This window comes from Canis lupus, chromosome 22 (assembly GCF_048164855.1).
Source record: "Canis lupus baileyi chromosome 22, mCanLup2.hap1, whole genome shotgun sequence".
Taxonomy (NCBI): domain Eukaryota; kingdom Metazoa; phylum Chordata; class Mammalia; order Carnivora; family Canidae; genus Canis; species Canis lupus.
In genome coordinates, this window is record NC_132859.1 from 42,511,336 (window position 1) to 42,536,390 (window position 25,055).

At 40.8% G+C, this 25,055-nt stretch overlaps 1 long non-coding RNA gene across 4 annotated transcripts in view; it reads right to left on the minus strand.

Annotated features, from left to right (window-relative positions):
• Positions 1 to 25,055, minus strand: part of LOC140614213 (uncharacterized) — a 93,988-nt gene that overhangs the window by 39,868 nt on the left and 29,065 nt on the right. For 2 of the 4 annotated variants that reach the window (XR_012015123.1, XR_012015121.1), the window contains exons 1-5: positions 19,336 to 19,866; positions 18,359 to 18,478; positions 18,184 to 18,269; positions 17,300 to 17,413; positions 17,127 to 17,219 (exon numbers count right to left, since the gene is read on the minus strand). This is a non-coding gene — a long non-coding RNA (uncharacterized lncRNA). Of the gene's footprint in view, positions 1 to 17,126; positions 17,414 to 18,183; positions 18,270 to 18,358; positions 18,479 to 19,335; positions 19,867 to 25,055 lie in introns of those variants that run through there. The other 2 variants (XR_012015124.1, XR_012015122.1) reach the window with 2 other exon arrangements.

Here is a 25,055-nt window from a genome sequence, read left to right on the forward strand (position 1 = left end):
TTCTGCTAGTACATTAGTTAACTGCACACCAATTCTGGATCTGTCTTGGCTCCTTGAGGTACAAAAAATAAGATGCAGTGCTTACTCTTCAAAAAATAGTCAAAAAGGAGATAAAGACATGCAAATTAAAAGCTGCATGATGAAAAGAACAATAAATACCATTATTGAGTATTTACTACATGCTGGCTAGTCATGAAGCTATAAGCATACCTCCTACAGTCTTTTGCCACAGCCTTATGATCTTATAAATGAGGAGACCAGGGCTTGGAGAGACCAGGTCCTATAACCAGGTGGTTGAAAGAGCATGTTGCAGCAAAGAGGGGAGGGTCAGTTCAGCCTGGGCAATGCAAGAAAGACTTCAAAGGTGGAAAGTCTTCAGTTGAAGAATGAGAGGAGGCTTCTAAGTCAAAAACATTTGCCTGGCTGTGAATTTAAAACAAATAAGGTTGCAGGTCAAATTTCTAAAAGGGCTTTTTTTTTAAATATTTATTTTTTTGAGAGAGTGAGCGACAGAGAGCATGAGCAGAGGAAGCTACACCAGGAGAGGGGGAGGCAGGCTCCCTGCTGATTAGGGAGCCCAATGTGGGGCTCTATCCTGGGACCCTGGAATCATGACCTGAGCCGAAGTCAGACCCTTAACTGACTGAGCCACCCAGGCACCCTTTAAAAGGGCTTTTAGAGCCAATAATTGGAACTTTTTTAGTGTTTTCCTACTTAGCCCTAATAAAGTCACAAGATCACTAAAAAACTAAATGATATGAAATAAGGTACACATGGATGATCCTCTTCAAACATCTGTCCACCCCACTGGATCTTCCCCTCCTCCTAAAATGCTACAATTAGAGATTCATTCTTTTGGTAAGGTATCTGGTCTGCTCTCTGGCAGTTCCCTATTAAATGCTCAGATGAGACACGTGCTAGTTACTATCCATTAACACTATAGCATGAGTCAGTATATCCATTCAATGCTAGGCCTAGAGTTTGACCATCAGTTACTATCTGGGTGATCTTAGGCAATTTCCTGAACTATAAAACAGGGATGGTAATGATAGTATCTACTGGTATGATTATTGCAAGGATAAAATATATGCAAAGCACTTAGCACAGTGCCTAGCACTTTTTGTAAGCACTCAGTAAATATCAGTAATCTTATTTATAATATATTTAACAAGAGCTGGAGGAGAGGAAGATTAGAGGGGAAATGTGTAGATGAGGGAAGGCCAGGGGGAGATTGTCTCTCTGGAGCTGAGAGTCAGACACTGACATTGGAGACAAAAAGGCAGAGATTGGGCAAGTGGAGATGGAGGTTGCCATCCCTGGTATGGTACTGTTTAAGGCTCATATGGTTACATATTAGTTTCCCCATAAACTTCACCAGTCTCATTCACCACTGTATCCTGCATTTCCCACAAAGGTGCTCCATAAGTATTTGTTGAATGACTGAATGAACAAAATGGATTGCCTTTGAATTTCATAATACATATCATATACATAGAACATATTTCACAATAGTCATTGTAGTCATACTGGGTTCACAAGTTAGCAGATTACTTTTTGTCTTTATACATCTCTGTATTTTTTGTTTCTGAATTTTCTGCACCAGTCTTTAGTTTTATAATTTGGAGGGGGAAAAGTTCAGACAGTTCTTGGTTTTCTGGACAACAGCGATTAGACTGCTCTCATGTTTCCCTCATAAAAGAGGGAGTTTTTATGAAACAGAGCTTCTCAAATTCTAATGTGCTTACAAATTGTGTGAGAATCTAGTTAAATGCAGATGCAAATTCAGCAAGTCTAGGGCAGGCACCTGAGTGTCTGAGTTTCCAGCGAGCTCCCAGGCAATGCTGACAGTGTTCGTCTATGCACCACACTGTGAGAAACCAGGTTGTAGTCTAATCTGGTTGGATAAAATAAATCCAACCCAAACATACGTACCAAGAAACCAAAAGCAAGAAGAGAATATGTACAATGGGGAGACGGCACCTCATCCTGAAGCCAACATGACTTCAAGGCATTTATCTCTTAGGTTGTGCATTCTTGAGGATTCTATTCTGCTCACTGGGTCCATTGGGAGGCTGTCTTGTTCAAAAGAAGGGATTCGAGTCTGTGAAAGCATCCAAGATTCTCATATTTTCACAACAAAAGGAAAGGCTCATTTTTTTACTCAGTCTTCCATTAAACACTGCCACTGTGGCTGTCAGTTGTGTTCTCTTTAGATTAATGTCTCCTAAATTAATTTTGTGTTCAATAAACCTCCATAAATGTTTGTTCAGCAGACCAAATTGGACCCTTCAATTTAACTAAGGGTAGAAGCAGAGCCACACAGCTCTTGTCCCCATTCACATGCTGTTGGCCCTTCTTTCATTAGTCACTGTCACTGCTGGTGTTCACCGGTCCCTGCTAAGCTCCTCCATATAATCAAATGTTGCTCCTATTGAAATATAATCCTCCCAGAGCATAGAGGGGCATTTTCTAAATTGGCTGAAGAGGATTACAAAGCACTGGAGAAGAAAATAAGTACAAGTGGAAGCAATCCATAATTTAAGATTCTTTGACAGCAGCAAATCTTTACTTTTTTTTTTTTTTTACTCTTCATTTTCTCATAGAATTTTTAATACACTCCCCTCCCACCCACCTTGTCCTGTTAAGTTCCCATAGTCGATACTGACTCTGCTAAATCCCAATATTACAGATTTTGGAGTTGGTCGAGACTCCTCATTTTGCAGATTAGGAATCTGAAGCCCAGTGAGGCTGGACAACTTTTCCCAAGCCCTGTATTGTGACCAAGACACCAGGACTCCTCCATGACCCCAAGCTGTCTTCCTTAGCTTAATTGTTTTGAGAGCTTGGGAGTGGACAAACCACGTTGGTTGCTATTTTGCTATCAGGGTAAGTCCTAGTAAACACCTTCAAAATCCAAATGTTGGGGGGAGGGGCAAGATGGCGGAAGAGTAGGGTCTCCAAATCACCTGTCCCCACCAAATTACCTAGAAAACCTTCAAATTATCCTGAAAATCTATGAAATCGGCCTGAGATTTAAAGAGAGACCAGCTGGAATGCTACAGTGAGAAGAGTTCGCGCTTCTATCGAGGTAGGAAGACGGGGAAAAAGAAATAAAGGAACAAAGGCCTCCAAGGGGGAGGGGCCCCGCGAGGAGCCGGGCTGAGGCCGGGGCGAGTGTCCCCAGGACAGGAGAGCCCCGTCCCGGAGGAGCAGGAGCTGCACCGACCTTCCCGGGCGGAAAGGGGCCCGCAGGGAGGTGGAGCAGGACCCAGGAGGGCGGGGATGCCCTCGGGCTCCCGGGGACACTAACAGACACCTGCGCCCCGGGAGAGTGCGCCGAGCTCCCTAAGGGCTGCAGCGCACACGGGGGACCCGGAGCAGCTCGGGGGGCTCGCGGGCGGCTCCGCGGAGGGGGCTGCGGGGCGGGAGCAGCTCGGGGGGCTCGGGGGCGGCTCCGCGGAGGGGGCTGCGGGGCGGGAGCAGCTCGGGGGGCTCGGGGGCGGCTCCGCGGAGGGGGCTGCGGGGGGGAGCAGCTCGGGGGGCTCGGGGGCGGCTCCGCGGAGGGGGCTGCGGGGCGGGAGCAGCTCGAAGGGGCTCGGGGGCGGCTCCGCGGAGGGGGCTGCGAGGCGGGAGCGCGAATCCAACAGCGCAGGCCCCGGAGCACAGGGCGCCGGGACACAGCCCGGGATCCGGCCTCCCCCGGGACAGGCAGAGGCCGGGAGGGCCCAGGGCAGCGAGGACGCTCCTGCCCCGAGCTGAGCAGATCAGTGGCCCCGCCCCGGAGCCTCCAGGCCCTGCAGACGGAGACCTCCGGAGTTCCTGCCAGAGCTGAATCCAGATTTCCAGAACTGCCCCAGCCACTGGGGTTGTTCCTCCAGGGGCCTCACGGGGTAAACAACCCCCACTGAGCCCTGCACCAGGCAGGGGCACAGCAGCTCCCCCAAATGCTAACACCTGAAAATCAGCACAACAGGCCCCTCCCCCAGAAGACCAGCTAGACGGACAAGTTCCAGGGGAAGTCTAGGGACTTAAAGTATACAGAATCAGAAGATACTCCCCCGTGGTTCTTTTGTTTTGTTTTGTTTTGTTTTGCTTTGCTTTGCTTTTTGATTTGTTTCCTTCCTACACCCCCCTTTTTTCTCCTTTCTTTTTTTCTTCTTTTTTTTCGTTTTTTTCTTCCTTTTTTTTCTCTTTCTCTTTTCTTTCCTTCTTTCTCTCCTCTCTTTTCTCCTTTTCCCAATACAACTTGCTTTTGGCCACTCTACACTGAGCAAAATGACTAGAAGGAAAACCTCACCTCAAAAGAAAGAATCAGACACAGTCCTCTCTCCCACAGACTTACAAAATCTGGATTACAATTCAATGTCAGAAAGCCAATTCAGAAGCACTATTATATAGCTACTGGTGGCTCTAGAAAAAAGCATAAAGGACTCAAGAGACTTCATGACTGCAGAATTTAGAGCTAATCAGGCAGAAATAAAAAATCAATTGAATGAGATGCAATCCAAACTAGAAGTCCTAACGACGAGGGTGAACGAGGTGGAAGAACGAGTGAGTGACATAGAAGACAAGTTGATAGCAAAGAGGGAAACTGAGGAAAAAAGAGACAAACAATTAAAGGACCATGAAGATAGATTAAGGGAAATAAACGACAGCCTGAGGAAGAAAAACTTACGTTTAATTGGTGTTCCCGAGGGCGCCGAAAGGGACAGAGGGCCAGAATATGTATTTGAACAAATTCTAGCTGAAAACTTTCCTAATCTGGGAAGGGAAACAGGTATTCAGATCCAGGAAATAGAGAGATCCCCCCCTAAAATCAATGAAAACCGTTCAACACCTCTACATTTAATAGTGAAGCTTACAAATTCCAAAGATAAAGAGAAGATCCTTAAAGCAGCAAGAGACAAGAAATCCCTGACTTTTATGGGGAGGAGTATTAGGGTAACAGCAGACCTCTCCACAGAGACCTGGGAGGCCAGAAAGGGCAGGCAGGATATATTCAGGGTCCTAAATGAGAAGAACATGCAACCAAGAATACTTTATCAAGCAAGGCTCTCATTCAAAATGGAAGGAGAGATAAAGAGCTTCCAAGACAGGCAGCAACTAAAAGAATATGTGACCTCCAAACCAGCTCTGCAAGAAATTTTAAGGGGGACTCTTAAAATTCCCCTTTAAGAAGAAGTTCAGTGGAACAATCCACAAAAACAAGGACTGAATAGATATCATGGTGACACTAAACTCATATCTCTCAATAGTAACTCTGAACGTGAACGGGCTTAATGACCCCATCAAAAGGCTCAGGGTTTCAGACTGGATAAAAAAGCAGGACCCATCTATTTGCTGTCTACAAGAGACTCATTTTAGACAGAAGGACACCTACAGCCTGAAAATAAAAGGTTGGAGAACCATTTACCATTCGAATGGTCCTCAAAAGAAAGCAGGGGTAGCCATCCTTATATCAGATAAACTAAAATTTACCGCGAAGACTGTAGTGAGAGATGAAGAGGGACACTGTATCATACTTAAAGATCTATTCAACAAGAGGACTTAACAATCCTCAATATATATGCCCCGAATGTGGGAGCTGCCAAATATATAAATCAATTAATAACCAAAGTGAAGAAATACTTAGATAATAATACACTTATACTTGGTGACTTCAATCTAGCTCTTTCTATACTCGATAGGTCTTCTAAGCACAACATCTCCAAAGAAACGAGAGCTTTAAATGATACACTGGACCAGATGGATTTCACAGATATCTACAGAACTTTACATCCAAACTCAACTGAATACACATTCTTCTCAAGTACACATGGAACTTTCTCCAGAATAGACCACATATTGGGTCACAAATCGGGTCTGAACCGATACCAAAAGATTGGGATAGTCCCCTGCATATTCTCAGACCATAATGTCTTGAAATTAGAACTAAATCACAAGAAGTTTGGAAGGACCTCAAACACATGGAGGTTAAGGACCATCCTGCTAAAAGATGAAAGGGTCAACCAGGAAATTAAGGAAGAATTAAAAAGATTCATGGAAACTAATGAGAATGAAGATACAACCATTCAAAATCTTTGGGATGAAGCAAAAGCAGTCCTAAGGGGGAAATACATCGCAATACAAGCATCCATTCAAAAACTGGAAAGAACTCAAATACAAAAGCTAACCTTACACATAAAGGAGCTAGAGAAAAAACAGCAAATAGATCCTACACCCAGGAAAAGAAGGGAGTTAGTAAAGATTCGAGCAGAACTCAACGAAATCGAGACCAGAAGAACTGTGGAACAGATCAACAGAACCAGGAGTTGGTTCTTTGAAAGAATTAATAAGATAGATAAACCATTAGCCAGCCTTATTAAAAAGAAGAGAGAGAAGACTCAAATTAATAAAATCATGAATGAGAAAGGAGAGATCACTACCAACACCAAGGAAATACAAATGATTTTAAAAACATATTATGAACAGCTATACGCCAATAAATTAGGCAGTCTAGAAGAAATGGACGCATTCCTGGAAAGCCACAAACTACCAAAACTGGAACAGGAAGAAATAGAAAACCTGAACAGGCCAATAACCAGGGAGGAAATTGAAGCAGTCATCAAAAACCTCCCAAGACACAAGAGTCCAGGGCCAGATGGCTTCCCAGGGGAATTTTATCAAACCTTTAAAGAAGAAACCATACCTATTCTCCTAAAGCTGTTTGGAAAGATAGAAAGAGATGGAGTACTTCCAAATTCATTCTATGAGGCCAGCATCACCTTAATTCCAAAACCAGAGAAAGACCCCACCAAAAAGGAGAATTACAGACCAATATCCCTGATGAACATGGATGCAAAAATTCTCAACAAATTACTGGCCAATAGGATCCAACAATACATTAAGAAAATTATTCACCATGACCAAGTAGGATTTATCCCCAGGACACAAGGCTGGTTCAACACCTGTAAAACAATCAATGTGATTCATCATATCAGCAAGAGAAAAACCAAGAACCATATGATCCTCTCATTAGATGCAGAGAAAGCATTTGACAAAATACAGCATCCATTTCTGATCCAAACTCTTCAGAGTGTAGGGATAGAGGGAACATTTCTCAACATCTTAAAAGCCATCTATGAAAAGCCCACAGCAAATATCATTCTCAATGGGGAAGCACTGGGAGCCTTTCCCCTAAGATCAGGAACAAGACAGGGATGTCCACTCTCACCACTGCTGTTCAACATAGTACTGGAAGTCCTAGCCTGAGCAATCAGACAACAAAAAGACATTAAAGGCATTCAAATTGGCAAAGAAGTCAAACTCTCCCTCTTCGCCGATGACATGATACTCTACATAGAAAACCCAAAAGTCTCCACCCCAAGATTGCTAGAACTCATACAGCAATTCGGTAGCGTGGCAGGATACAAAATCAATGCCCAGAAATCAGTGCCATTTCTATACACTAACAATGAGACTGAAGAAAGAGAAATTAAGGAGTCAATCCCATTGACAATTGCACCCAAAAGCATAAGATACCTAGGAATAAACCTAACCAAAGATGTAAAGGATCTATACCCTCAAAACTATAGAACACTTCTGAAAGAAATTGAGGAAGACACAAAGAGATGGAAAAATATTCCATGCTCATGGATTGGAAGAATTAATATTGTGAAAATGTCAATGTTACCCAGGGCAATATACACGTTTAATGCAATCCCTATCAAAATACCATGGACTTTCTTCAGAGAGTTAGAACAAATTATTTTAAGATTTGTGTGGAATCAGAAAAGACCCCGAATAGCCAGGGGAATTTTAAAAAAGAAAACCATATCTGAGGGCATCACAATGCCAGATTTCAGGTTGTACTACAAAGCTGTGGTCCTCAAGACAGTGTGGTACTGGCACAAAAACAGACACATAGATCAGTGGAACAGAATAGAGACCCAGAAGTGGACCCTGAACTTTATGGTCAACTAATATTCGATAAAGGAGGAAAGACTATCCACTGGAAGAAAGACAGTCTCTTCAATAAATGGTGCTGGGAAAATTGGACATCCACATGCAGAAGAATGAAACTAGACCACTCTCTTTCACCATACACAAAGATAAACTCAAAATGGATGAAAGATCTAAATGTGAGACAAGATTCCTTCAAAATCCTAGAGAAGAACACAGGCAACACCCTTTTTGAACTCGGCCACAGTAACTTCTTGCAAGATACATCCACGAAGGCAAAAGAAACAAAAGCAAAAATGAACTATTGGGACTTCATCAAGATAAGAACCCTTGCACAGCAAAGGATACAGTCAACAAAACTAAAAGACAACCTACAGAATGGGAGAAGATATTTGCAAATGACAGATCAGATAAAGGGCTAGTTTCCAAGATCTATAAAGAACTTATTAAACTCAGCACCAAAGAAACAAACAATCCAATCATGAAATGGGCAAAAGACATGAACAGAAATCTCACAGAGGAAGACATAGACATGGCCAACATACATATGAGAAAATGCTCTGCATCACTTGCCATCAGGGAAATACAAATCAAAACCACAATGAGATACCACCTCACACCAATGAGAATGGGGCAAATTAACAAGGCAGAAAACAACAAATGTTGGAGAGGATGCGGAGAAAAGGGAACCCTCTTACACTTTTGGTGGGAATGTGAACTGGTGCAGCCACTCTGGAAAACTGTGTGGAGGTTCCTCAAAGAGTTAAAAATAGACCTGCCCTATGACCCAGCAATTGCACTGTTGGGGATTTACCCCAAAGATACAAATGCAATGAAACGCCGGGACACCTGCATCCCGATGTTTATAGCAGCAATGGCCACGATAGCCAAACTGTGGAAGGAGCCTCGGTGTCCAACGAAAGATGAATGGATAAAGAAGATGTGGTCTATGTATACAATGGAATATTACTCAGCTATTAGAAATGACAAATACCCACCATTTGCTTCAACGTGGATGGAACTGGAGGGTATTATGCTGAGTGAAGTAAGTCAGTCGGAGAAGGACAAACATTATATGTTCTCATTCATTTGGGGAATATAAATAATAGTGAAAGGGAATATAAGGGAAGGGAGAAGAAATGTGTGGGAAATATCAGAAAGGGAGACAGAACGTAAAGACTGCTAACTCTGGGAAACTAGGGGTGGTAGAAGGAGAGGAGGGTGGGGGGTGGGAGTGAATGGGTGACGGGCACTGGGGGTTATTCTGTATGTTAGTAAATTGAACACCAATAAAAAATAAATTTAAAAAAATTAAAAAAAAATAAAATAAAATAAAAAATAAAAAAACAAAACAAAAAACAAAATCCAAATGGTGCTTTGATAGTTATAGCAACAACTAGAGCAGTAGCCCTTGATTTTACTTTTCAATTACAGAAATTTTCAAAAATACTCCAAAGCAGAGAGAATGCTATGATGTATTTCCATTTGCCTGACATCCAGTTTCAGTGATTATCAACATTTGGCCATTCTTGTTTGATATACTCACTATTTCTTCATTTTGGCTTAAGCAGTTCTTTTTAATACTTCTGATTATTTTTTCCAGGCTTTACCAATGTGTCTCCAAATGGTATGCACTTGCTGTTATCTCCAGATTTATCAATTTTAGGTATCACCTATTGACATACCTCTCTTCCCCAGCCCAATATTCTATCCTCTGGTTCAATTTCTCCAAAGATTAAGTTCTCAGCCTCCTGCAGAAGTGGAATGAGAACCTGATATTTAACAACTGCTTACACCAACTTTCAAGTAGCTGCTTCACTATCTCCAGGGCTGCACCTTACCCAGCGTTTGAAAGTTCCTGTGGCACCCCCATATTGGAGCCTTTCCTGTATTCTGCATGACAAAAGCAATCAAACAGAGCATGTGTGCATGCACACTCATACACATACACCTCTACTCACACTCACTCATACACACACCTTGCAAACAATTTTAAGCTTCATCCTCTCAATCTGTGAACTTTTCTTCCCTCCTCTCTCTGGCTTGATGTTTTGTGATTCAGAGTTCCAAATGTTTCATAATTTTTTTTATAAAAAAAGATTTTATCTACCTATTTGAGAGCGAATGAGAGAGAGAGCACAAGTAGGGGAGAGGGGCAGAGGGAGAAGGAGAAGCAGACTCCCCACTAAGCAGGAAGCCTGATGTGGGATTCCATCCCAGGACCCTGGGATCAGGACCTGAGCTGAAGGCAAATGCTCAACCAACTGAGCCACCCAGGTGCCCCTCAAATGTTTTGTAATTTTCTATTCCTTGTTCTTGTGGTTGATTTTGGATAATTTGGGGGGTGGGTAATGAGAGAAACATCCCTACTATATCATCTTCCAGAATATTTACTAAGATGAAACCAGCTCCATCACTTACTAGCTATGACATTTTGAAAAAGAGACTTATCTTTTCTGAATCTCAGTTTTCTCAGCTTCTCCAATAATCTACCCTCCCAGGTGGCTGGATTGAATGAACCTGATGCCTGCAACCCAGAGGAGTCCTGTTATATCAAGGGACGGACAATGGTCACCACAAAAGGCAGTGCTAGGACTCCCCCCCAGGGGGTTGGATGGCAGAGCAGGTTCCAGGAATAACTTGGTACCCTGCTTGGCACCACTACAGATAATTTATTTGCCTGCATTTCTGAGTCAGCTCATTGCCCAAAGACCATGCAAGGGCTGGGGGGACAAGCAGAAGGCTCATCTTTCAAATCTCCACAGCAACCATACACTGAGGAAGAACCAAGGGGTCAAAATTCATGGTCATCCTCATAGAATTGAAATTCTGCATTCTGCCTTAGTGTTTCATTCATTGTGCTTTGTTTTCTAACAAATCAAAAGCCATCTGTCTACCTATAAAAATTATGTTTGATTCCCACTTCTAGGAATCTATCCCAAAGATACACAGGCAAAAATAAGAAGAGATATGTACATATGGCATTTTACTGTTGTGTTATTATATATTAATAGAACACTGGAAAAATGTAAATGCCAATCAATATAAAAGTGAGTGAATAAAATATAATATATAATAAGTGTATATATAAAATATAATATAAACACAGTGGAGTGCTATACGCCTGTCAAAAGATGTACAGTGTAAGGAAGTAGTTGCTAGGATAAATAGTAAACATTTTAATGCAGTGAAGTTTGTATAGTTCCTAAAAAGTGGTAAATATAAAAATATGCATTTATGGAAGGATGAACCACACAACTCTTTAAATGGTTACCTATAATCAGAGGAGAATAAAAGGAATAAAATCCTAGCTTCTCAGAATATAACTGGTTTTGAGGATTTGACTTGAAACCATACAAATAACTTACATAATTTCAAAATAAAATTAAATTTTTAAAGTGCAATCCCTAAAATCAAAAGAACAAATGAACATAAACATAAATACCTTGGTAACACAATCCCAAGAAAAAATATTCTAAGTGACTCTAAAGTAATTACCTGTATATATCTAATAGCTTATACCTTTAAAGAAAGAAAGAAATGCAAAATTCTTGTTTTCAGTAACTACATTGTTGAGAGGAGTATTTACATTATTATACAAGAGATTTTACTGGCAGTGTTTAAAAAAAAAAAAAAAACATGTACTTATGATGATGTCATTGAAAGTCAGGTTTTTCCATGCAAGGGAAGATGACACATATGTCAGATCAGTAAAATTTACTCTATAATCCTAAATTTGAATAGAGAGTATCAATGTAAACTTATAAGGTATTTTTTTATTTTTTAAATTTTTTTTTAAGATTTATTTATTCCAAAGAAAATGCAGGGGGTGGGGGTGGGAAGAGGCAGAGGACGAGAGAGGGAACAAAGTCTACTCCAAGCCTGGAGCCTGATGCAGGGCTAGATCTCACAATCCCAAGATCATGACCTGAGCAGAAACCAAGAGTCAGATGCTTAACCAACTATGCCACTCAGGCACCCCTTAACTGTTTATTTTGAGGTAATTATAGATTCACAGGAAGTTGCAAAAATAGAGGTACTATGAACCCTTCACCCAGTTTCCCCTAATGGTTACTTGCTACATAATATGGTACAATATCAAAACCAGGAAACTGACGTTGGTACAATGTGTGAATACAATTCTATGTTATTTTACCACTTGTATCAATTTTTATAACCACCACTACAATCAACATACGGTTATTCTATCATCACAAAGATCTCCCTCATGGTAACCCTTCATAATCATACCCACTTCCTCCCACTCATCACCCTAACCCCTGCCAACCACTTATCTGTTTCCATATCTATAATTTTGCCATTTCAACAATGTTACATAAATGGAATCATAGAGTATGTTACCCTTTGAGATTGGCTTTTTTCATTCAGCAAAATGCCCTTGAGACCCATCCAAGTTCTGTATATCAATGGTTTGTTCCTTTTTATTATATTCCGTGGTGTGGATGTACCACATTTTGCTTAGCCATTCACTCATTTAAAGATATTTTGGTAGTTTCCTATTTGGGACTATTGCAAATAAAGCTGCTACAAATATTTGTGTTCTGGTTTTTGTATAGACATAAGTTTCATTTCTCCAGGGTAAATGTCCAAGAGTGTGTGATACGGGGTCATTCCATAAGTCTATGTTTCATTTATAAGAAATTGTCAAACAATTTTCCAGAGTGGCAGTACATTTTACATTCCCACCAGCAGTTTGAGAGAACTGGTTTCTCTGCATCCTTGACAACGTTTGATATGGTACATTTTATTATTTTAGCTGTTCAAATAGTCATATAGTGATATTTCATCATGGCCTTAATTTGCATTTTCCTAATGACTAGTGGTATTCAACATGTTTTCATGTGCTTATTTGCCATCTGTATATCCTTCTTAGTGAAATATCTCTTCATGACTATTGTCCATCTTTAGCTGGACAGTTGTTGAATTTTGAGAGTTCTGCATGTACATATGCCCTTTGTCATATATGTGGTTTAAAAATATTTTCTCCATGTAGCTTGTTTTTTCATCTTCTTAACAAAGTCTTTCACAAAGCACAAGTTTAAATTTTGGTGGGATCCAATTTAGCAATTTTTTTTCTTTTATGAATTTAGGTTTTCTATCTAAGAACTCTTCACCAAGCTATAGGTCCCAAATATTTTTGCTATGTATTCTTCTAAAAATTTTATAGTTTTGTGTTGTACATTGAAATCTATGACCTATTTTGTTTTTTTGTTTTTTTAAACTCTTTTTTTTTTTTAATTTTTATTTATTCATGATAGGCACACAGTGAGAGAGAGAGAGGCAGAGACACAGGCAGAGGGAGAAGCAGGCTCCATGCACCGGGAGCCTGACGTGGGATTTGATCCCGGATCTCCAGGATCGCGCCTTGGGCCAAAGGCAGGCGCCAAACCGCTGCGCCACCCAAGGATCCCTATGACCTATTTTGAGTTACATTTGATATAAGTTGTGAAGTTTAGGTTGAAGTTTGGTTTCGGGGGTTTTTTGTTTTTGTTTTGACCTATGAATATGCAAATGCTCCAACACCATTTGTTCAAAAAGATAGTCTTTCCTCCACTGAAGTACTTTTGAATCATTATCAAAAGCCATTGTGGTTTATACCTGGGTTTGTTTATTTTGTTCTATTGATCTGTATGTCTTCATACCTGCTCCAGTAATACTTGCCTTAGTTATTGTAGTCATATAGTAAATTTTAAAATCAGGTGGACTGATTTTTCTCACTTCTTTTTAAGAATTCTTTTAGCTATTCTTGATCCTTTACATTTCCATATACATTTTAGAATAAACTTACCTGTTTCTATAAATAAATCTTGCTGAGATTTTAATAGGAATTGTGTTGATCTATAGATTAATTTGGGGAAAACAGACACCTTTTTTATGTTGAGTCTTTCAATCCATGAACATGATATGTTTCTCCATTTATTTAAATCTTCAATTTCTTTCATTAACATCTGGTACTTTTCAGCATATAAGTCTTTACAACTTCTGATAGATTTATACCTAAATATTTCCTTTTTAAGTAGGCATAAATGGCATGTTTGTTATTTCACTTTGTATATTCCTTACCAGCATAAAGAAATATAATTTACTTTTGTTTGTTTTTTTTTGGGGGGGGGTTCTTTGTTTTTTTTATAATAAATTTATTTTTTATTGGTGTTCAATTTGCCAACATACAGAATAACACCCAGTGCTCATCCCATCAAGTGCCCCCCTCAGTGTCCATCACCCATTCACCCACACGTCCCGCCCTCCTCCCCTTCTACCACCCCTAGTTCGATTCCCAGAGTTAGGAGTCTTTATGTTCTGTCTCCCTTTCTGATATTTCCCACACATTTCTTCTCCCTTCCCTTATATTCCCTTTCACTATTATTTATATTCCCCAAATGAATGAGAACATATAATGTTTGTCCTTCTCCGATTGACTTATTTCACTCAGCATAATACCTTCCAGTTCCATCCATGTTGAAGCAAATGGTCGGTATTTGTCATTTCTAATGGCTGAGTAATATTCCATTGTATACATAGACCACATCTTCTTTATCCATTCATCTTTCGTTGGACACCGAGGCTCCTTCCACAGTCTGGCTATTGTGGACATTGCTGCTATAAACATCGGGGTGCAGGTTTCCCGGCTTTTCATTGCATCTATATCTTTGGTGTAAATCCCCAGCAGGGCAATTGCTGGGTCGTAGGGCAGGTCTATTTTTAACTCTTTGAAGAACCTCCACACAGTTTTCCAGAGTGGCTGCACCAGTTCACATTCCCACCAACAGTGCAAGAGGGTTCCCTTTTCTTCACATCCTCTCCAACATTTGTGGTTTCTTGCCTTGTTAATTTTCCCCACTCTCACTGGGGTGAGGTGGTATCTCATTGTGGTTTTGATTTGCATTTCCCTGATGGCAAGTGATGCAGAGCATTTTCTCATGTGCATGTTGGCCATTTCTATGTCTTCCTCTGTGAGATTTCTCTTCATGTCTTTTGCCCATTTCATGATTGGATTGTTTGTTTCTTTGGTGTTGAGTTTAATAAGTTCCTTATAGATCTTGGAAACTAGCCCTTTATCTGATAGGTCAGAAAATTAAGAATTAAAAAGATTCATGGAAACTAATGAGAATGAAGATACAACCATTCAAAATCTTTGGGATGAAGCAAAAGCAGCCCTAAGGGGGAAATACATCACAATACAATCATCCATCCAAAAACTGGAAGAACTCAAATACAAAAGCTAACCTTACACATAAAGGAGCTAGAGAAAAAACACCAAATAGATCCTACACCCAGCAGAAGAAGAGAGTTAATAAAGATTCGAGCAGAACTCAACAAAATCGAGACCAGAAGAACTGTGGAACAGATCAACAGAACCAGGAGTTGGTTCTTTGAAAGAATTAATAAGATAGATAAACCATTAGCCAGCCTTATTAAAAAGAAGAGAGAGAAGACTCAAATTAATAAAATCATGAATGAGAAAGGAGAGATCACTACCAACACCAAGGAAATACAAACGATTTTAAAAACATATTATGAACAGCTATACGCCAATAAATTAGGCAATCTAGAAGAAATGGATGCATTCCTGGAAAGCCACAAACTACCAAAACTGGAACAGGAAGAAATAGAAAACCTGAACAGGCCAATAACCAGGGAGGAAATTGAAGCAGTCATCAAAAACCTCCCAAGACACAAGAGTCCAAGGCCAGATAGCTTCCCTGGGGAATTCTATCAAATGTTTAAAGAAGAAACTATACCTATTCTACTAAAGCTATTTGGAAAGATAGAAAGAGATGGAGTACTTCCAAATTCGTTCTATGAGGCCAGCATCACCTTAATTCCAAAACCAGACAAAGACCCCACCAAAAAGGAGAATTACAGACCAATATCCCTGATGAAGATGGATGCAAAAATTCTCAACAAGATACTAGCCAATAGGATCCAACAGTACATTAAGAAAATTATTCACCATGACCAAGTAGGATTTATTCCCAGGACATAAGGCTGGTTCAACACTCGTAAAACAATCAATGTGATTCATCATATCAGCAAGAGAAAAACCAAGAACCATATGATCCTCTCATTAGATGCAGAGAAAGCATTTGACAAAATACAGCATCCATTCCTGATCCAAACTCTTCAGAGTGTAGGAATAGAGGGAACATTCCTCGACATCTTAAAAGCCATCTACAAAAAGCTCACAGCAAATATAATTCTCAATGGGGAAGCACTGGGAACCTTTCCCCTAAAATCAGGAACAAAACAGGGATGTCCACTCTCACCACTGCTATTCAACATAGTACTGGAAGTCCTAGCCTCAGCAATCAGACAACAAAAAGACATTAAAGGCATTCAAATTGGCAAAGAAGTCAAACTCTCCCTCTTCCCTGATGACATGATACTCTACGTAGAAAACCCAAAAGCCTCCACCCCAAGATTGCTAGAACTCATACAGCAATTTGGTAGCATGGCAGGATACAAAATCAATGCCCAGAAATCAGTGGCATTTCTATACACTAACAATATGACTGAAGAAAGAGAAATTAAGGAGTCAATCCCATTTACAATTGCACCCAAAAGCATAAGATACCTAGGAATAAACCTAACCAAAGAGGTAAAGGATCTATACCCTAAAAACTATAGAACACTTCTGAAAGAAATTGAGGAAGACACAAAGAGATGGAAAAATATTCCATGCTCATGGATTGGCAGAATTAATATTGTGAAAATGTCAATGTTACCCAGGGCAATTTACACGTTTAATGCAATCCCTATCAAAATACCATGGACTTTCTTCAGAAAGTTAGAACAAATTATTTTAAGATTTGTGTGGAATCAGAAAAGACCCCGAATAGCCAGGGGAATTTTAAAAAAGAAAACCATATCTGGGGGCATCACAATGCCAGATTTCAGGTTGTACTACAAAGCTGTGGTCATCAAGACAGTGTGGTACTGGCACAAAAACAGACACATTGATCAATGGAACAGAATAGAGAACCCAGAAGTGGACCCTGTACAATTTACTTTTGTATGTTGATCTACCTACAGCCTTATTCGGTTCATGAGTTAGTTCTAGAAATTTTTATGTAGATTTATGGGGATTTTCTACATAGGTCATCATGTCATCTGCAAATAGTTTTATTCTTCTAATATGCATGCCTTCTATTTCCTTTTCTTACCTTAATGCACTGTCTAGGGCTTGAGTATTAGTTGCATAAGAGTGGTGGGAACGCCAGATGAGTCCAGAAGCCAGGCTGCTCACTCAGTCTTTGCTAGGCGTGAGGAAGAGGTATGTTTTATTTAACTGGATGAGGATAATTATCAAAGCATTTTCTATCCTTCCAGACTGTACCTTTCACGGTCCTTTGGCTAGGGAGAGAAGGCTTTTCTTGGGCCTATTTTTGTCTGTGTCCATTGGCATTTTTGATTACCAGCTTCTGAGCAGGTGAACTGGGTTGCAGTCAGTCTGAAATATAATGAGGAAAAGAAAACCCAGGGAATTCACAGCCATATCTTTCCTCAAGTCATGAAATCTCCAGCTGACCCACATCCTTCTCTATACCTTTCAGAGTCTTCATATGTTTAGAATGTCCAGAAATTTGCAGTTGTATTTAGTAGAAAGAGTGGGGAGAAATGCATCTAGTCCATCTTGTCTGGAACAAGACTTTTCCTTTTTGAAAAACTCAAAGAAGTGTTTTCTGAACATGATAACTCAATTGATATTTGAATTGGTGATCTTTAGCTGAAGGGAAGCGCAAAGTCTCAGGCCTATAATTGCTTAATGCTCCATCAGATAGAATTCTGCTCCTTAAGAGAGAGGGAACTCTGACATCTCTCCTGAGGCTTTCAGAAGTTCAACATTGCTCCTGAGATTGTCCCTAACACAAAGGGAACAGTTATTCCAAAGACACCAAAGATAGGAAGGCAGCTGGTGCATAAATGTCAGGATATAACCATTCTCCTTCATGTGTCCTGAACTCTCTTAGTCAAATTTTTGGTAGCTGAATCACTGAGTTTGGGATTTTACCCGAGAGCCCTCAATCAGAGGGAGAATGATGGTTTGTGATATGTAAAACCCTAGTCCCCATTCTAAACCATTCCCACATGATAGTTTCAGTCTCTCAGTGTTATCATGTCAGATGTCCCTTGGTGCCAACAGAATTCATTTCAAATGTGGAAAGAGAAACAAGAAAATCAAAAGTCAGTCTCAGTGGATCTGAGTCTTGACTCCCTTACCTTATCAATGTCTCCTTTATTCTGTAGATAGATAGCAATTGGCTCCCAGAGGAAGAAGAATGATATGGGGAGGAGCTCAACCACACCTTGAAAATAAAAACTGGAATTGAGCCCTACCTTGTCATGTACCATCAATAAAGTATACTGTACCCAGCTTAAAAAAAAAAAACAAAACCTGGAATTGAAGCCACACATCTCGCTAAGTCTCCTCAGATAGTTTTTCATCATCTGAAGCACACTGCTGCTTTAGGCAATGAGCACTGAGATGTGTGCTCTGTTCTAGAGTGTTCCATGCCTACATCACAGAGAGACAAAATAGTCACAAACTGTTCCCAAGGGTACGGGAGGGGAGTCCATGCCTACCACAGAACCTAAGAGGTCCTACCACCCTTTGGGCTCCTAGATCCCTCCCAACTTTTCTGGGACTTCCTATTTGCTAGCCTTGTCCTATCTTCACATCACATCTATACCTTAGTGTAGTTTTCTATTTATTCAATCTACAATCCAGACAAGCTGGGCTCCTATAACCTAGGAAGCCCTTTACTGCTTAGATATTTGGCTTGTACCACACCGGTTCCACAGCCTGTGAGAGTCTGGAGTTTTCCTAAGAATTTTGCTAATTCCTAAGCACCAAACACACACACACCTTTGTGGAGGCATGATGTAGAGAAAGTGTACATATCTTCCACACACAGCTCTATGAGTTTTTATATCAGAATATACCTGTGAAACTAGCACCCAGATCAGGAATCAGCATATTCTCTGCACTTGGATGCCTCCCTGGTCACTATTCCTACCTTTTCCCCACACCACTGCTAGAGTCACATTGAGCATCTTTTGAGGGCTGAGATTACTACTGGGGACACTTTGAAGCCATTATGTATAGTAACTCACTGACTCCCCACCATTACCACTGAGATTATTCTATTACTGACCCATTTATGGGAGAGAACTCCAGGGGACATGCAGGATAAGCTACTTGCCCAGATCCCACTGCTGGTGATTAGCAGAGCCAAGATTCAACACAGCTGTCTGGATCCTGAGCCACACTCCTGAACCACTAATGGTTCATGACCATGCCAAAATGTCATGGTGGCTGGGAGAAACAATGTGAGTCAAATAAAACCAGATTCTGGAAGAATAGCCACTCACCTCCACATGGCTCTTGGCTTGTAGCTTCCGTGTGCCCTTTTGCTTACATCTCCTTATCTGCTACTCAGAGACCAGTGAAGGGTATGAGACTCAGAGCAAGGAAGGGGCTGACCTAAAGGTCACAGCTGAAAGGGCAGAGTCAGGTTTGAGCCCAGACCAGATTAAGAACCATTCTTGTTCCATTTTCCACGAGGAAACTGAGGCCAGAAGGAGTCAATTACACTATCCTTCACTCCTTCCAGTGGGTTTTGCTTGTGGCTGGTGCTAATTTTCCTCAGTCAGGGCCCATGTCTGGACTGAATGATTAGAGGCCACTTGATTCTTTTTTCAGACTCTTTGTTGGAGCCTGGGACCTTGAGCTGCACTTGTGCTGTGACAGGGACCCATGGACCCAGGCAGCTGCTGTAGGAGGAAGAGAAGACAATAAGGAGATGAGTGCAGCACAGGATGATCAGGGTAGGGAAGTCGCATTGAGAGCCCACTAGAGGATGACTTATAGGCCCCTGACCCGCAGGGACAGCCCACAACAGCCTTGATGGCATAATGGTATCAAGGTGTCAGTTAGGCAGCATTCCATTATGGAACTCAGAGTCTTCTTCCAAGCTTATATGGTGCCTGGTAGCAGAATTCACCTGCCTGTGGGTGTAGAATTGAGGACCCCTGATTTTGCTAGCTGTTATCCAGGGACTGGAGGTCACCTCCAGGTCCTTGCCACATAGCCTTTCCGTGGGACCTCGTACAATATAGCAATTTTCTTCATTTCAAGGCCAGCAAAAGAAATTTCTACCATCCCTTGAATTTGTTCTGCCAGGGAAGGCTCAGGTTTCCTTCCTTAAGAAGGATTCAATCCTAAGGACTTAATATTGATTTTCCCGGCCCATCTAAATAATCTCCCTTTTGATCAACTCAAGGCTGACCAATTAGGGACCTTAATTACATATGGAAAATCCCTTCCTTTTATTAACATAATCATAGAATTGATATCTTACTATATTTAGAAGTCCCACTCACACTCACAGGAGGGAATTATGGACAGCATATACACCAGGGAGTCAGGAATATCAGGGCTATCTTAGAATTCTGCTTATCACATCAGGCGATGATATTAATTTTGTTCCAGTGACTTTATTTGAGAACCACTACTTTAATAGAGCTACTAAATAAATATGAACATTGGGGCACCTGGCTGGCTCAGCAGTTGAGCATCTGCCTTCGGCTCAGGGCATGATCCTGGTCCGGGGATCGAGTTCCGCACTGGGCTCCCTGCAAGGAGCCTGCTTCTCCCTCTGCCTGTGTCTCTGCCTCTCTGTGTGTCTCTCATGAATAAATACATACATACATACGATGGTGAAACAATGAGTACAGAAAAGCAATGATTATATATTTCTGGATAAAGATTTCCAATTAAAATGGCAGCAAGAGTTCAAGTGGAAACCCACTCACTACACTGAGTACCTATTGATACTGGGTCTATTTCTTTTCATTGTGAAAATACACTTAAAAAGAGAGAAGAAGAATAAGAAATTGGACATAAGTATGCAGTGGTGAGTGGGGGCTAAAACCTTTGGCTACTGGACTCTGGAGTTATAGGCATATGGAATTGAGTTCAGCTCTCTTGGAGCTCTTAGGAGCATTTGGAACTGTTGACTATGCCCTCTCAGTTCCATGACACATTTCCCTAAGCACAAGCAGCTCCAGTGCTTCCTGATTTCCCTTTGGCCCTCTGCACATTTCTTCTCAGTCTCCTTTGCATGTTTCTCTTTCTCTCACCTTCAGGTTGTTGCTCAAGAATCTATCTTGCAACTTCTTTTCTTCTCAAGTGATATGCTTCCCTGGAATACTCCAACAAGGACCATTCCTTGTTGATAGTTCTCAGCCTTTATCTCCCTCCAGGTCTCTTTTCCTGAAAAACTGATACATATATCCACCCACTTCCAAGATAGCACCACCTATAGTTCTCTCAGCCCTTCAAACTCCATGTATTCAAATTTGAACACATCACCTTTCCTGTCCCCAATCCCTCCACCAAAAAATAAAAATGCAAAAATAAATAAATAAATAAATAAATAAATAAATAAATAAATAAATAATAAAATGCTGCTTCTTCCATATTTCTTATCTCAGTAAAAGACACCATCATCCACCAAGATGTTTTAAGCAGACCTGGAATTCTCCCTTGATCTATCACTCCTCACCTGCCCACTTAATCAGTCATCACCACCTATCAATTTCACCTACCAAATAATCCCTCCATCCATCCACTTCCCTCCATTTCCATAGATGCACCCATAGTCCAGGTCTGCATCATAGAAATGAGTTCCTAACTAATGTCTCTGCTTCTGCTGTTATTTCCTTCCAATCCATGCTCTACTTCTTGGCCAGAGGGAGCCTACTAAAATGCAAATCTCATCATACTACTCCTCTACTAAAGGGCTCATTGGCTTCCCATTGCTCCTTATGGCAAATTCCATACCACGGCTACAAACTTCTCCATTACTTGGCTCCCCAATTCTGGCCTTGCCAATCCTCACTGCACCCTCTATAACGCAGCCATACTGAACTTTAGGTCATTCTTCCTGTACTCTACCCTCTCCCCTTTTTAAACTTCTATTCAATTGTCAGGTCTTGGCTTATACATCCTAACCTCCAGGAAGCCTTTTCTGACTCCCTTGACAAGGCTAGGGCCCCTACCAAATATACCATAGCATCCTGTACTTCTCCATCATAATATTTATCATACATTATTGTATGTGCTGAAAGTTCCTTGAACAAAGACACAGTGATGGCCATCATTCAGTCCTCCTCTGTATTCTCAGTGCAGCCAATGAAGCAGTGGGTAAACTATGTCCTTCCAGAAATGGTAAGTGGCTGAATGTCCCAGAGGCATTTCCTTGCTAGATTTACCATGGGAGATGTCACAAGTACTGAATTCCCTCAGGAATAGAGGCATAGTCACTAGGACTCAAGCAAACAGAGAGGTTTTTCCCTGAATAAAATATGATTTTAATTTGCACAATATGCACATTTATAATAATAATAGCTGCATGAGACATGCAATAATAAGTTCCTAATGCTAACCTGGGGCAAAATATCTAATACAAATTAAATTGGCTCTGTTCCTAGGAATTTTAGTATATTGCATTGTGGATTTTTAGCCAAAATTGTGCAGAGCATAGCTGATTAATATTCTAATTAAAGTCAGAATGGAACTATAGGAAATTGTTGGGTTTCCCCAGTAATGAATAAATAAATGCCTTCGTAATAAAAGTAGGCTCCCAGTAGACATTAATATGGACTTGGCTGTCTTCTGTGGGTACCACATACGTCACTTCAAGTTATGAGATCTTGAAATGCTGATGTTTCCAGAATCTGCCCCATGAATGCCCTCTTGACTCTAGAATCATTTTTGACTTTTGGAGGAATTCTAGATATATGTGCAAATCATTTTCTTCTCTTTTATACCTCAACATGGAGAAACAGTCCCATTCAAAATTTTGAAGGGGCAACTCATTACACAATTTGATTTTGCCTTTGGCCACAGATGGTTGAAACAGATGTGGACACTTATACCAAAATGGGTCAATCTGAAAGGCATATGAACATATGGAGCTGAGCTGGAAAGCCAAGTGGTCTTGGGGTCTGAGAAAACTCCTCGAGGGCAGCCATGACAAACTCACTGTGAGCCTCAAATGAGCACAAACCCAAGTCTACATGGGCTGACAGATGCAGCATTCACTGTAGCAGGAATAGGAAACCATGAGGATCCAGATGGCAGGGAGAAATTAGAGTACATGCAATTTCCCAGAGTGCTTAAAATAAACCCTCCTTCTCTTACACTACTTTGAGTCACATTCTCTCCTTGCTATCCAGCAACTCCTAAGATAAAAGGAAGTAGTGGCACCAGTCACATGATTTCCTGCCCTGATTTTTAACTTCATTCCTGATTAAGAACTGTACCAGTGGTGGCCCAGTAGTTGAGCATATGCCTTTGGCTTAGGTTATCAATCCCTGGGATCAAGTCCCCCATCAGGTTCCCCTCAGGGATCCTGATTCTCCCTTTGCCTATGCATCTGCCTCTCTCTTTGTGTCTTTCGTGAACAAATAAGTAAATAATCTGGAAGAACAAGAACAAGAAGAACAAGAACAAGAAGAAGAACAAGAAGAACAAGAAAAAGAACAAGAAAAAGAACTATAGTACAAGTGTCTTGGATGAGGACAGAGATAGGGTCCTGAGGAAAATGGTGAGGAGTGTGAAGCTGGACAGAGTAGCAAAAGTAAGGTGAAAGAATCAGGAGCCAAAAGAACTCCAGTAACTGAAACTAGGTAAATCTAACAAGAAAAGGGTTGATATGGGAGAATGCAAAACCCACACTTAGACTGGAAAAAAATCAACTGGTCAAGAATGAGTGGTGGAAGTGGAGAACAGATGTAACAGTAATGTACATTGAAATGACTGAGGGAGATTGTTGACAAACATGTCTGACATGTCCATGCTCATGAATGTAAAGCTACTCTATGCACATACTATAAGGCAGGCACTCTATTAGGTACTCTACATCCACGTTTCACAAATTTTACTGTGGTCTTCCTAATATCTAATAAACATAGAAGGCCTCACTTTCAGCAAAGTGGTTGAGGAAAAAGAAGAGATTCAAAAGAGTCTTAAATGCACCAGTTTCAGTGGTTGCCCCTTTTAACTTTGTCGAGTCTCTCTTTCACAGCTATAGTGGACATCAATCCCTATTTCCTCTGAAGCTTCCTCTTTATCCTTTCAATAGATGTTTTAATTTAGATTTCCCTAAAACAGGTCCTGACATAAAGGTTCTAGTGCAAACAGTTGATTCAGGAGGTGGTCTGGGGAATACTAGCTGAGTGGAGGAAGTGAGGCAAGAAAGGGAAGGCAGCCAACATATTATCCAACAAGTTCCTCCTAATACAGTTGCAGCTCAGGCTTGATGAGACCTCCAGGAGCCAGTGTAGGACACAAACATTAGAGTTATCTTTCCCAATACATGAGAATCTGGGGTATTTATCCATCAACTACTAAAATGATTAGTTGAATGCTTCTTCCATGACACTGATCTTTTGGCTTGTCTTGCAGACTATGTGCTCTATTGGGCAGAGAGTCACAGATACCACAGTAGCAGCCTTTGTATTACAGAGGTAAATTCTGAGGGGCAGGATGGGGCACAGATAACTACAAAACCCAAGTTTTCTTCAGGATTCATTATATTTCTCCACTGCTATGCTTTTTGGCTTCATATGTGGCTCAAAAGATGAGCTGGTTCTTTTACAGCAAGCAGAAAATGGCAGGACCAGGAACCCATGAGAAAGGAAGAGGCTAGAGAGTGTTATACAAGATTCTCACCGTCGTGTTGCAGGACAAACTTGTCTGAAATAATCCTAAAGTGCACCTATTCACTACATGCACACACAAGTGTCCCAGGGTCTGAGCATCTAAAAACTCCCATTGCAGAAAATTGGACAGCCACGTGCAGAAGAATGAAACTAGACCATTCTCTTACACCATACACAAAGATAAACTCAAAATGGATAAAAGATCTAAATGTGAGACAAGAATCCATCAAAATCCTGAGGAGAACACAGGCAACACCCTTTTTGAAATTGGCCACAGCAACTTCTTGCAAGATACATCTATGAAGGCAAGGGAAACAAAAGCAAAAATGAATATTGGGACTCAGTCAAGATAAAAAGCTTCT